This window comes from Ammospiza nelsoni, chromosome 3, assembly GCF_027579445.1.
Source record: "Ammospiza nelsoni isolate bAmmNel1 chromosome 3, bAmmNel1.pri, whole genome shotgun sequence".
In the NCBI taxonomy this organism is placed as follows: Eukaryota; Metazoa; Chordata; class Aves; order Passeriformes; family Passerellidae; genus Ammospiza; species Ammospiza nelsoni.
In genome coordinates this window covers 108,146,432-108,159,167 of record NC_080635.1, presented here as the reverse complement: position 1 = coordinate 108,159,167, position 12,736 = coordinate 108,146,432, and the positions used below count along the sequence as shown (strand labels likewise).

At 39.8% G+C, this 12,736-nt stretch overlaps 1 long non-coding RNA gene across 1 annotated transcript; it reads left to right on the top strand.

Annotated features, from left to right (window-relative positions):
• Window positions 1-5,551: 5,551 nt before the first annotated feature.
• Window positions 5,552-12,406, top strand: LOC132071581 (uncharacterized). The gene is made up of 3 exons (XR_009418146.1): window positions 5,552-5,609; window positions 6,256-6,328; window positions 11,004-12,406. It is a non-coding gene; the product is annotated as an uncharacterized LOC132071581 (long non-coding RNA).
• Window positions 12,407-12,736: the final 330 nt, after the last annotated feature.

The following is a 12,736-nucleotide window of genomic DNA, read 5'->3' as shown; positions in this document are numbered from 1 at the left end:
AAGTACTTGGCTTTCTTGCACAGCTGGGCTGTGCTTGGTTCCCTGGTTCTATTGCTTATTTTATTATGTGTTTCTGCAAGGTACATTGGTAGGGGACAATATGAGGTGTTTGTCAGGCATTGGGTATTTGTTTTCTTTATGTAAACTTGGATTTTTGTCTTTATCTAAGGTTTTACTGTAAATAATGTTGTTTGTTAACTGCTATGCAATCTGTGCTTTTTTTTCCCCCCCTTTCACATATTTTATTTACAGTAATATACAGCAGTTTCCAGGAAGCCAAAACATTCCATGCTCCTGCAGTGTTCAAAATAAGTCATACTGCAAGGCTGAATGAAGACGAAAAAGAATTTTTCTTTTTTTCACATTTGTGTTATACTGTAGGTGACAACAAGCTGAGTTTGGTCTCAAACAGTTCACCTAGCATGCTTGGCAGCTGGCTTTGAAATGTAAGGGAGAGCAGAATTTTAATGCTCTCAACAGTTTCCTATGACCCATCTCCCTGTTACAGCCTCACAATGGTAAAGCAAATTTTTCTTGTCGCCTCTGTGCCCCACATTATTCATGTCCCTTATCATGCAGTTTGTAGGATCTCCTGTAATGTTTGCACTACTTACCCCCCTAAGAGATTAGAATGAAATTCCTCTGAAACTTTCTGTAATAAGAAAGCATGAAGTAGATATGTAGATAAAGGGAAGAGAGCTGTTGATGCTGGACTCTTGGCATAATATCAGCCTTTTTATTGCTTGTTTTGAGCAGGGTTTTTTCCTGCTGAAACTGAACAGCACTGTTGACTGCAGCTGACCATGTGAAGTTAGCAGGATTTAATTACTGCATTGAAAGACTGTTTTTTAGGACACCTGTGCCCTATTAGCAACAGGGTATGAAAAGCCTGTTGAGAAACTATAACTTAATATAGCTTATAGTTTAGAATGGTTAATTGGTTTATATTTGTTCTCCCACTGTGCCAGAACAAGGCAGGGTGAGTGTTTTATCTTGGAAAGAACAGAGCAGATGTTTTGTCAGATCATAGATCATGAGTGCTCATTAGCTTTTATTATCTTTATGAAATGCTAGATAGCAGAGCCTAGTTTTTGATGCTTGAAAATGTATTGTGCATCTAATGTTGCAAAACCATTAAAACCATAAACTGTGAAATGCAGCTTAATGACTTCTACTGTATGTTCCATAGTCAAATAAGATGGAAAATGGAATGAGAGGAAGATGGTGGTTGGCCTGAATTTTCCAGATACTTGGAGACTTTCACATGCACAGTAGAAAAAAATGTTAGGATCACCTGTGCTTTAGAAATGATAGTTAAATCAGTAGTTTATGCAGCTATTACTGAGAATTTTTAGCATGTCTGTAGAAGAGCATTTGTCTAGTTAAGAAGTAAAATCAGTGAAATACTAAACTGATGCTAAGAACCAAAGCTTTAAATCAACTAGATTAAACCTCCTCAGGGATTCTTGAGTTGTAAAGATAAGTGATTTTCAAGTCAGAACATCTGTTTTTATCCAGACTTACTATAGACAAGAGACAAGACAGACAAGAGACTGTGATACATGTTTTATAGACACACTTGTCAATTCAACAACATTTTACACTCTAAGGGCACTAACAGAGTTGATGTACTTCTGTGGGGCTAGCTGCTGTTTAGAGGCAGTAGGAATCACACCACGTAAAGAAACCTAGTGTAAGGTTACTGACTTAGTCTTAGGTAAATTACTGGCTCGTTTCATTTGAAAATAGCTCTGTGCAGTTAGGTGGATTGAAACATTTCTGATTGTGTGTGTAAAGCAGCATTTCTAGTTTCAGTTTTAAAAATCTGCATGTAATTCAAACTAATAAAATATATTAATCAAAATGGAGTTTAGATAGACTACACCTTTAGTTTGGGTTTGACAATGGCATTATGGCCTGTCTTTCCATAAATGGTACATAATTTAGTTGGAGAGCATTGTTTTTGAAATGCTCACTTAATATGTTTGAAATGCTACAAATTGGGCTCCAAACACCACTAAGAAGGGCTGCAGTGGTCCACTGAAATATTTCCTCTGAAATCAATGTCACATGTGTGTTCATCATTTGTGTTAAAAGGTCTCTCATTGGAAACACTTTGGTCTCCTTATTTTATTAAGTACTTTATATTGATAGATTTTCTCTTATATCAGAGCCCTCCCAGATTTTTTCCTGATCTTTTTCTCTGAATGTAACGTATAACCATTGGTAGGAATAGCAAATTACACCCCTAAATTTGTGTCAGGTTTTTCCTATAGGAAATTGTTTAAAAAAATAAAATATGCTAATATGATTGAAAACTAATGCCAAAAGAGCAGAAGTTGCTCAGGAGTACAAACGCTATGCAGGGGTGTCCCTGAGCTCACTGTTTGCAGCTGCATATACTTGCTGCATTAAGTGTTTGTGACGTTCTGTGCCAAGAGTTCAACTCTTCAGTTTCATACAACGCCAAGTGATTCATTGGAATTATTAGGATACTCCTGGGATGGCTTTGCCATACTGATTGCCTCTGACATACCAGTTTGCTTAGATTAAAAAGCAATTGTTGCTGTCTAGTCAGATTTATAACCCCTGGTAAAAGGAAACTGAACCCTAGTGCTGTCCAGTATATAAAAACACCTTCAGTCTACAAATTACATGAATTGGAAAGAAAACTGAATACTTGCAGAATGATACTAGTTAACATGCATAGGGCAAAGATTTCACAGGTATCTCATAGACAGCTTTTCTGTGCTGGTGAGTTTATTCTGATGTATTTACATCAATGTATAAGCACTATTTTAGATTAATTCTTCTAATTGCTGTCTTTATTTCTACAAAGTGATGCAGCTATTGATTGGTATTTGGATGCCTGTGGATGTTACGAGAGCATGGCTTTTTGGTGTATGTCAGCTAAAAATGGGATTGCACTTTGGGGAATCTAAATTTTGTGTTAGATTAGGTCTGGAGAGGTGGCTTGGAGACAACTACTGTGCTTTACCCCTGATTTGTGGGACATATTAGGGATGCTCTTAGGTGTAGGACCATAAGCAAGAAAAAAGAGGAAATAAATGGTAGGAGTTCACTTCTGAAAGTGAAGAGTATCTTCAGGAAAGAGGTGAGTCGTGTCCTGAGTATAAATGTGGAATAACAGGGGTGTTTTGAGAACAGATATGTCATTCAGCTGGCAGATGGGAAAAGTGCCTGTGCCTCGTAGAAATATGATCCTTTTTTCTTCTCTGCCTGGTCTGAAGGCTGCAGTCTGCTGCCACTGAGATTGGAAGACTGGTTGGGCTCAGCCAGGAGGGATGCTGGAGCGTGGTGGATTTTCTTTATGTTTGATGCTAGCTCAGAATGAGCTTACTGCTGACTTGTCATTTTGGTATATCCCCCCCACCTCATGCCTTAAGGTAGATTTTTTGGCAGTGTTTGCTAAAGTGAGTTAAGGTTCTACTGAAAGGGCACCACTTCAAATTTTATGTGAGAAGGGGCTCCCTTCTGTGCAGGTGAGGTGCTCCCCATTAAGCAGAGTGGCATGAATAACTGCTGAAATGTGTCTCCAGTTTAGGAAAATTCTAAATGTAAACTCCATGGGCAGGATATGTGGAGGTTAATAGTCATAATTATGCTTTTGGTCCTTAGCACCTTGACATTATTTTGAAATGCACTTTATTTATGTTGTGTGTTTGTTTTGGAAATAGTCTCTGTGTGTCTTTGTTTAGGTTGTGGTTCTTTGTGGAAGTGTTTTTATTTTAGCATACTTAGAATCTCCATCTTCACCATTGACTGGATTGTGGCAATTTGAGAACTGTCTTAGACCAGGCAAATGTATTTTCAGTCTTTGCTATTTATTAGAGTTTCTGTGAATTGTGTGACAATCTCCTGTGTCTTCACTGGTAATGCTACCAGAGGAATGGACTGAAATAATACAAATGTATGACTGATAAACTTTAATGTAAAGCTATGTTTCTTTAAAGTGCATTAATACTTCGGTTTAAATTGTCCAGCAGTGTGTAATTACAGCTCATAGCAATGTGCACTCTGTGTGTGTGTGTAAATGCCTGAAGAAAAGGTTTTTCTGTCTTTTACAGAAAAAAAGAAAAAAATGCCCTTGACCATATCTTGCCCTGCTGGCCTGTAGGTTTTGTTTCTGCTTGTCTCTCTGTCTTGTTTCCAGTACCAAGCTTCTCAGTTACTCAGTCTTGACTGGTTTGATGTGAGTTCACCAGGGGCGCTTGCTCTGTCATGTATCTTTGTAGTTATCAGACAGCAAAGTTCAATGGACAGGCAGATGACAGGGAGGCTGCTGTGGCTCGTGTTTGGTGTCTGCAGCTGGCACTGACCCCCTTTGTCACCTCGTGAACCCCTTCGTGTGTCTGCACAGAAGCTGTGCTATTGCAGTTAGACTGAAAACTTCTGAGGGATGGGGACAGCCTGTGTGTGTCTGTGTGACACTGTGCAGAGCAGATGAGTTTGGCAGGGACATGTGGAAGTATCCAGACATGCTGTCTGTGGTTTTAGCCAGGGTTTAGTTCTGTTCTGTTCCTTAGGGACTGTCCTTGAGTGGGGTCTCAGGAGTGTACTTCCTCTTCTGTCTCACCCATCCTGCTGAGCCCGTCTGGCCGCTGAAGCAAACTGGAGCAGATGGCTGTCATAAACTTGTGCTTAGGAAACCTTGGTATCTTAAAAATGCAGTTTAGTGTTCACCAGTTACAAATTTTGAAAATGGTAACAGAAGGGCTTCGTATCAACCAATTCTCTCCAAGGCTTGCTTCTGCTTCAGTGTCTCATCCTCCCCTGTCACCACGACTGTATGCTTGGTGAAGTGTGGGTAAATATGTCCATTTCTGTGGTCTGTCTGGAAAGCAGTCATGTCTGAAACCAGAGAACTGCTGGGGATGCTCCATCCAAGTGTGGCTCAGGTGCTTTACCTTGCCCTAGAAGCACCATCTTCTCAAGAGCCTTTACAGCCTTGATGCTGGAGGCTTTTACACCCAGACACCAATGGTCTGAATGGAGAGGTGCTTCTGATAAGGTGGGAAATCCCCAATGGGTTAATTCTGATTCCTTAACTTTCAGATAAATAAAGACCTAAGTGTTGCTTTCTGGTTTCTGACAAAGTTGAAAACAGACTTGGGTCTGTTTCTGTATCCATTCAACATCACCTGGCAAGTTCTGTCCCAAGACTAACCACCTAAATTTGAACCCATTCCAAAAGTCCATCTTGTGTCGATCCTACCTTTTATTTTTATATACAAGCTCTCACTAGTGCAATCTATGCTCAGAGTCTGCATTTTTTTCTGTTATGCAGAGAATCTAAATCTAATCTGGACCTTCAATATGTATTTGCAATGAATATGATTTTTGGTTGTGGAGAGATCGAATGTAAGGAAATAAAGATAGTCTCACACCTGAGGAGTTGCAGCTGTACTAATCACCAAAGATTAGGAGCAGGCCTGCCCTTAACAGGCCACAGCTGTGTCCAATAAGAAGAAGAGTGCTACAAAAGAGTGGGTTAGCAGGTTGGGGAGAGAGCTGGAGTTTGTTGGTTGGGCTGTGAGGAAGGAGGAGTCAGTGCTGTGAGGAGCTGCGTGTGAGAAATCACCGAGAAGGTAGGGGACTTTTGAAATAAGATGACACCATTTGGTTTAATAAAATAAAGCCCACTGCCCTTGTATCTTTTTAAGATGACCAGTTACATACATGAAAAAACTTTAGGTCTGTGTTTGAAGTGGGTGGCAGTCAAAGAAAAACCTCAATAATGTGGGGAATACCAAGATTTTTCTAGAAATGTGCTGGTCTCTTTATCCAGAGTGCTATCCTCCAGCTCTACAGAGATACTACTTTTTTTAAAAATACCTTATTTTTCCTATTACTATGGAATATTAGTTCTTTCGGTTTTGTGCAATTACATTTTCCTTCAGACACATCAAGCTTCACAGCATCAAGAAGGCTTCTGAGCAGGCTGGAAGGCAGGATAGAAAGCTGTAAACCAGCAAAGAGTCTGCAGGGTCTGAAGGTCTCTAATTTTGAAGGTGACACATAGTTATGTGTTGATTTATACCAAGCAACTACTCCTACCATCCCTCAAAAAAGGACTGCCAAGTATTTAAAGTATTTCCATTGATTTTTCTGCCTTAGGACAGCTATTTACTCTGATCCTGGACCATAAAGCTGTGCTAGTTCAGTGTGTCTGAACCTGCTTAAGTAAGGGAACTTAATTATTTTGACTTTTTTATCTGATTTCAATCTTTGTAGGATACCAGGTCTTCCAGCTGCCAAAGGCCAAACTAAATGTGGGATATCCTGTTCATCAGACCCGTGTAAATTGGTGGGTAAGGAAAGGTCTTTATTCAGAAACCTTTGCTGAAATTCCAAAGGCTTTTAACTTTTGAGCAAAAGTATCATTTTTATCAATGACTTGTTTAAGAAAATGGTCTCTTGCTTGTAAATTGGCAAAAGTTGCTGGAATTGGAGGATCATACAATGTGCCCTAATGAATAGTATTTAATTCAGAGTTAATTAGTCCAATTCTTCTTTCCTCTAATGAATTTAGTGTTTGTTATGTCAGCCTTTTCTGTCTGTCAGCTGTCTATGGGAGGTGTGAATTTGACCTCTGAATAATATGCCTTGAAATTTCCTCCCATTTTTGATTTCTTTTTATTGCCGAACTGCTAAATTTATGTTCTGTTAGTGGTTTATCTAAATCTTTACTGAATTCAGGTAATACAAATTAGGACACTTACCTTTAAGGAGTCTTTTACTCTCTTTAGATTCTCTCTCTCCAGGTATAAGACCACCTTGAAATATCCAAGTTAACATCTGCCCTACATTACGTATTTTCATATGTAGTCTTGAGTAGTTCTTAAAATTCTGAATTTTGGAGGAGCATGTGTTTCTGCTTATGTTGTCCTAAGACCATATTTCCTCCTTGTTGCTGGATCTCAGTTGTGGCAGGAAAAGACTCTGATCAGCAGTCTCCAGAGAAAACATCAATGTCTAGATAAGGCATTTCTTCTGCTACTTGTCACAGGGTACCGAGGGCAAACTGGGGAAGTTTCCACGGAAATGTGGAATGCTAAATACATCATCTCTTTGTTTCAGAGCTGGGGCTGCAAGCATCACTCAAATGTGTCAGCAAAACAGCTTTACTTAAAAGAGGATAAAATGAATGTCTTGAGGGAGAAGCCTGATGGGCAGACAAAGGGACTATAAAAACTGCTGAGGCCCCTTTGGGTGCATTGCTGTGAGCAGGCTCCTTTCATTTCTGATTATTTGCAGAAACTGCAGGAGGGCTGCTGCAATGCTCACCTGAGGCTTGCCAGCTCTGGGATCTGCTCCACCTTTCTCTCCAGCCTTGGTGTCCACAACTGCCCTTCTCTTTCTGTTGCCTCTTCCTTGCTCTCCTTCCTCTCTCATCTTTCCCTGTTTTTCTGTGGACAAGGGAGCGTTATCCTTCTATTTATTGCAAAGAAAGCAGGTCAAAAAGAAAGAGCTCTGTGTTGTGGAAACACTTTAGCGATATTTTTTACTCTGCATCAAATCTTTAGTTCCTGGCACCAGAAGAAGCAGCAATCTGAGGTGTGCCCCACCATAGCCTCCCCAGCTGGCTCCTATTGCTTATTTTGTGTGTGGATGCTGCTCTCCCTGCACATACACTGAGCACATGCCTGTGCCAGCCTTGAAAAATGTTAACCATGAATCTCCCTTTAGCTTTCACAGCTACTTCCAGTTTTCTGATTATTAGGACAGATGCTTTAAAGGTTGGCACATATTAGAAAATGCAGTAAAGGAAGATCATGGTGGTGTTGGAGGAGACTCTGAGACTGTTGTCACAGGTAAAAACAGGAAAGTTTAACACAAGTCAACTCTGAACAGTTAATGAAGGTCAGCTAAAATTAACTTGAGGCAGCAGCCACTTTAAAATGCTTCTTGCTCCAGTCCTACTGTGCTCTTGGTGGTATTCAATACTTAGACCATGTGTCCCAGCTGAACTTAAAAGATAACATTTTTAAGACCTTTGAAGGTAACACCTTAAAAGGCCCCACAGCCTCTCCCAAAGAAACAGCTTTGTGGTAGGTGTTCTGACTTTTATTTCTGTGAGAAAAATCTAATTTCTACAGAGGAAGGATGCATATGGAAGGATGCTTCCATAGTAAGCATGGGTGGTTTTTGGTTTGTTCTTGTGTTTATTTTTTTAATGTAAATTTCACCTAAGTGAAATTGAATCCGTCTTACCTCAAACCTGATACCAAAATCCAGGTAGGTAGCATAAGCAATGGCCTCGACTTATCAGGTTTACATCAAGGTGATTCCTTGTGCTACCTGGATTTTGGTTTGACTGCACAGCTCATATGAATTGAGTGGCAATGCCCTGAACACTCTGCCTAATGCAAACCCTAATGTGCTGATGTGTAAGATTTTCTGTATTTACTGCTGTGTGACCATGCAGGCAGTACTTCTGATCCAAGCACTGGCCAGTGCTGCTTGGGGCACTGGGTGAGATGGGAATGGTCAGCAGTAGATAAGATTCAGATAAGCCACTGGGACAGATCTATCTAAACCTTACAGAGACTGTGGGACTCTTCTTGGAAAGCAAAGGCCATAAATTTATTGATGCTGCAGTTACATTCTGGTGCCTCCTACCACTACCCACCCAGCAACTCTATTACTGGCAATAAAATTAAGTTATTTTGTCACCTATGGTTAGTAATTTTAACTTAAGCATAGTAAATTTAATGCAGAGATATTTACTTACTGTAAATTTGTCTCCCATGAAACAAAGGGGCACTAACTTTGCAGACTTATGTAAAGGGTATCTGTTTCTGTTAAAAATAATGGAAACTGCAGGTTAGGACATCTTGTAGAGTAAGTGTATACACTAAGAATCAATAAGTGTTTTATTAGTGTCTGGAGATTGTTTGCCTATAAAGGATTAAAAAAATCCAATTGCTGTAAAAAGATAAAAACATTAACCATCTGCTTCATTTTTATTTAGAATTTTGTGTTTAATTTTTTCTTTGTAGGTAACGAATTTCTATTATTTTGCTATAATGTTTGAGCTTGGAAGAAAGTGGCTTTAAATTATGGCTTTTATTTATTCAAAGGTATTGTTGCCATCATAGGTTTTACAGTTCCTATTAGAAATTTGAAAAATATTTCTTGCTACACTGAAAGAGAACAAAATTCAATTTAGAAGTATAATTTCCTACCACTAAGACATTCCATAACCTGGGAGAGATTAATAGAGCCTTATGACAGAGACTTGATTTAAAGCAGGAGATTAACACTGCTTTATCAGCCCATACCACAAGTGAATTAGCTCAAGAAATCTGTTTGATGTTGCTGAGTTGTCTGTTAGAAAAAGATCTCTGGATATTTATTGGATCACTGCTGAGTACTTGCTATAGGTTTGTCTATCTGGTAACACAGGAACAAACTTCACACCGGCCATGCTTATTTTGCAGTGACATGTTTTATGTTATTCTTTGTTATCCCACAGGAAGCTGGAGTGCTTTAGAGGTTAGCTATTGGCTCAGGGGGATCATCTCTAATAAACTAACTTAAAATTATCAAACAGAATTACAGTGTTGTTCTGAATTCATGGATATTGAGGACAAAAAAAAAAGCTTAAGCTGTGTTTTAATTAGAAAGGTTCTTTCCCTACACTTGTTGTAAATCTTTTTTTATCAGCAAAAGAAGCCTCATTTCCTGTCCTCCATATAGAAGTGTTTATCTTTGGAGCACATTGAAGGTGTTCAGAAGCTGGGCCTGACAGGCTGGTACTGATGTACACAGCTAGCAGGGAGAGCTGGGAGCTGATGTGCCAGGCCTGCAGCTGATTGCTGATCCAGGCTGGAATTCCAGCTCTGCTTCTGGTATAAATTGTATCAGCACCAAATGAGGAAAAAAAAACCCTAAAAGTCTGTGGCACTCAATCCATTTCTGTCAACTTGGCAGCTGTGCTTTGTATCTGAAGATACAGACACCAAATTAACTGGTAGTCCTTAAGATCCTGTATGCTTTATTTGGAGTGAAGGAGAAATCTTGCCAGGTGCTTAAATAAATATGTGTGTGCCTGTGTGTATGCACAAGATATGCATGTATACACACAAATGCTTTTTCCTCCAGTACCTTTCAATTCTCTTGGAAAAGTGTCTGAAGCAGCTGTTCTTGTAAGTTCAGCTAGCCCAAAATGAGGTCTGCATGATTTTGTGTAACTTTGTTTTTTTTATTTATCCTAGATTTGTAGCATCCAAGGTTTTATTTCTAAAGGTCTTTGTTCTAATAGTTTTTTGCCATGCTGACTACACAAATGAGTCTGCAGAATTGCCCTTCTAACATATAGATTGGATGATTGCCACAATGATATGATTTTGACACCAAACTTGTGCTTGTTGCCCACAGTAAGGTAATATATACAGGTACATTCTCAAATGCTGCACTGCAGAGGTAAATACAAAGAGTAGCATTTTGTTTACCCTAGATATGCAATGTCAAATTCTTTAAAAATGCCTGTTCTGGGTATCTCAAATGTTTCTTTGGTGCGCATAAGAATTAACGAGCCAGGTAAGGTGTGTAAATTTTATTGGTGTGCATATCTGCTTGTCATAAAGCCAAAAGAGTGTACTCAGGGTGTGCAGACAGAAGTGTGGGTGGGAGAGCAGCATTTATGTGCAAACAACTTGAAACTTGTTTGTGGGACTTGTCTGAGGGAAGGGGAAATTCCTCTCTGCATCCAGGCAGGAGTTGTGGGCTTTGCCCCATGCCTGCAGATGGGCATGAAGTTCTGCTCATCACAGTGAAGTACCAAACCAAATAATAATCTGCAGCTTGGGGCTGGGACAGCAGCTGGTTAAAAAGGCCAGACTCAGATAGCAATTCTTTTCTAGCCTTTTTTAGTTCTCTTCTATTGCTGAGTGTAAGCAAATGATCAGAGACGTAAGACCTGAACAATAAAGGACCGGTACCTGAGAAAATATTGTCCTTATTTGTTTTCACTTTAGGATTGCTCCAAACTTTTTGATTCACTTCAGCAAAGGCTTGAGCTACCTTCATAAGCTTGTTTGGAGTAGGCCACAGTCTCTGAATACTGCAAGGAGCAGGTGACAGCTATGCCCACCCTGAGAAAGTTCCCACATCTGTTTCTCTTGGTGAGCTCACACACAGCCCCAGAGCTCACACAGAGCTGGGTTTACCCCCATGCAAAGGGCAAAGAGGCAAAGCCCTATTACCCCAGGGAAGTTGCACTCAGTGGAGGTGTTACCTTGTGAACTCCTGAGGTTTCCTCTGTGCTGTTTCCAGGGGCTTCCCTTCCCCTGTGTGCCATCCAGGAGAGCGGTCGCCATCTGGCCCAAAGTGTTTGTAAAGTTCATTGCTGCAATAAATGTCACTCTGCAGGAACACAAACAGGCTGGTGCTCTACTGCAGTACTGGAGTGTTCACACCAGTGTACCAAAGACTTGGAATTTATTAATGCCAGTAAAATTAAACTGGGTATTTTCCAGCAGAAATTGCCTTGGCAGAGCACTGGCTGTGGTGCTGTTTGGGACACCTCTGACTTACTATGGTGCCCACTGAGCCATTTTTTTTTCTTGTAGGCAGAATCAAGAAGCTGCCTGCTTTATACTAGTTTCAATCTGAATGTAGGGGTCTATGCCTATGTTCTCTTTTGACTTCCTGTATCAGAGGCCACAAGATATGTGGGGTTTTTTTCAGGAGTTAACTATTTGTGAAGTATTAAAATACATTTCCAGAAAGACCGTTGGCAAAGAGAACTGAAGATCTGGAGATTACACAAATGTGTTTTAATAGTTAGCGGACACACTGCATTAAAATCTTGCATGTAATACAACTTACATATAACTTACATTTACTTGGCTTCAACTGATGTTGGGAACTTGACCATTCAATTAAATATTCCTTCTGTAAGGTGTGTCTTCCATATCCATGGCGCTTGGACACTGTGGCCAAAATCTTTCTTGCTTCAAATTATTTAAAAGTCTCAAGAATTAATTAGAACTCTGTGCTCAGTATTGTGGAATGCTCTTCAATATTGGGGATTCGTATCAGTTTCTAAGTTTCCAATTGTATGTTCCTCCTATCTGTCCCATAACAGTCTCCTCAGACTTTATTTCACAATTTGCAGTTTATCTGGGTTTGGGTTTTTTTGTTTTCAGCTTATGGACATGGGAGTATCTGATTCAATTTATGCAATCCATATATAGGAAGCTTTTAACTCGCTATTCCAATTTTTAAATAGCCAAGAACTGTGATAGCATTGATATGAAAATAGATAAACAGAAATTCCAATGAGAAGCATGAAAGAGGACAATGTATTTACTTATTTTCTCTAAAGCCAGACTCTCTATCAAGTGTTTGTGCAGGTACATACATAGCAGGGAGAAAAGCTAGAAGGAATTTAAATCCACGTGCAGCTGCAGACATATGTCACGGGAATAGCAGAAATGTGCAGAGGTGTAATTTGCATGACTGGATCTAATGGACTCTGCATCCAGTGACAGGCTGGGAGAGTGATGCTGAACTGAGTTAGGAACAATTGAAGTCAACAGGCAAACACCGGACTGTGGAATCACATAGGCTGCATCCAAGGGTGCCAGGCATTGGCTGATAAACTTGCAAAATCCCTCTTTGTCATCTTGGAAATATGGTGACTGTCAGGAACAGGACAAACACCTTTTTAATGCCATTTTAATGATGAGTCCTCCTCACTTTTGAC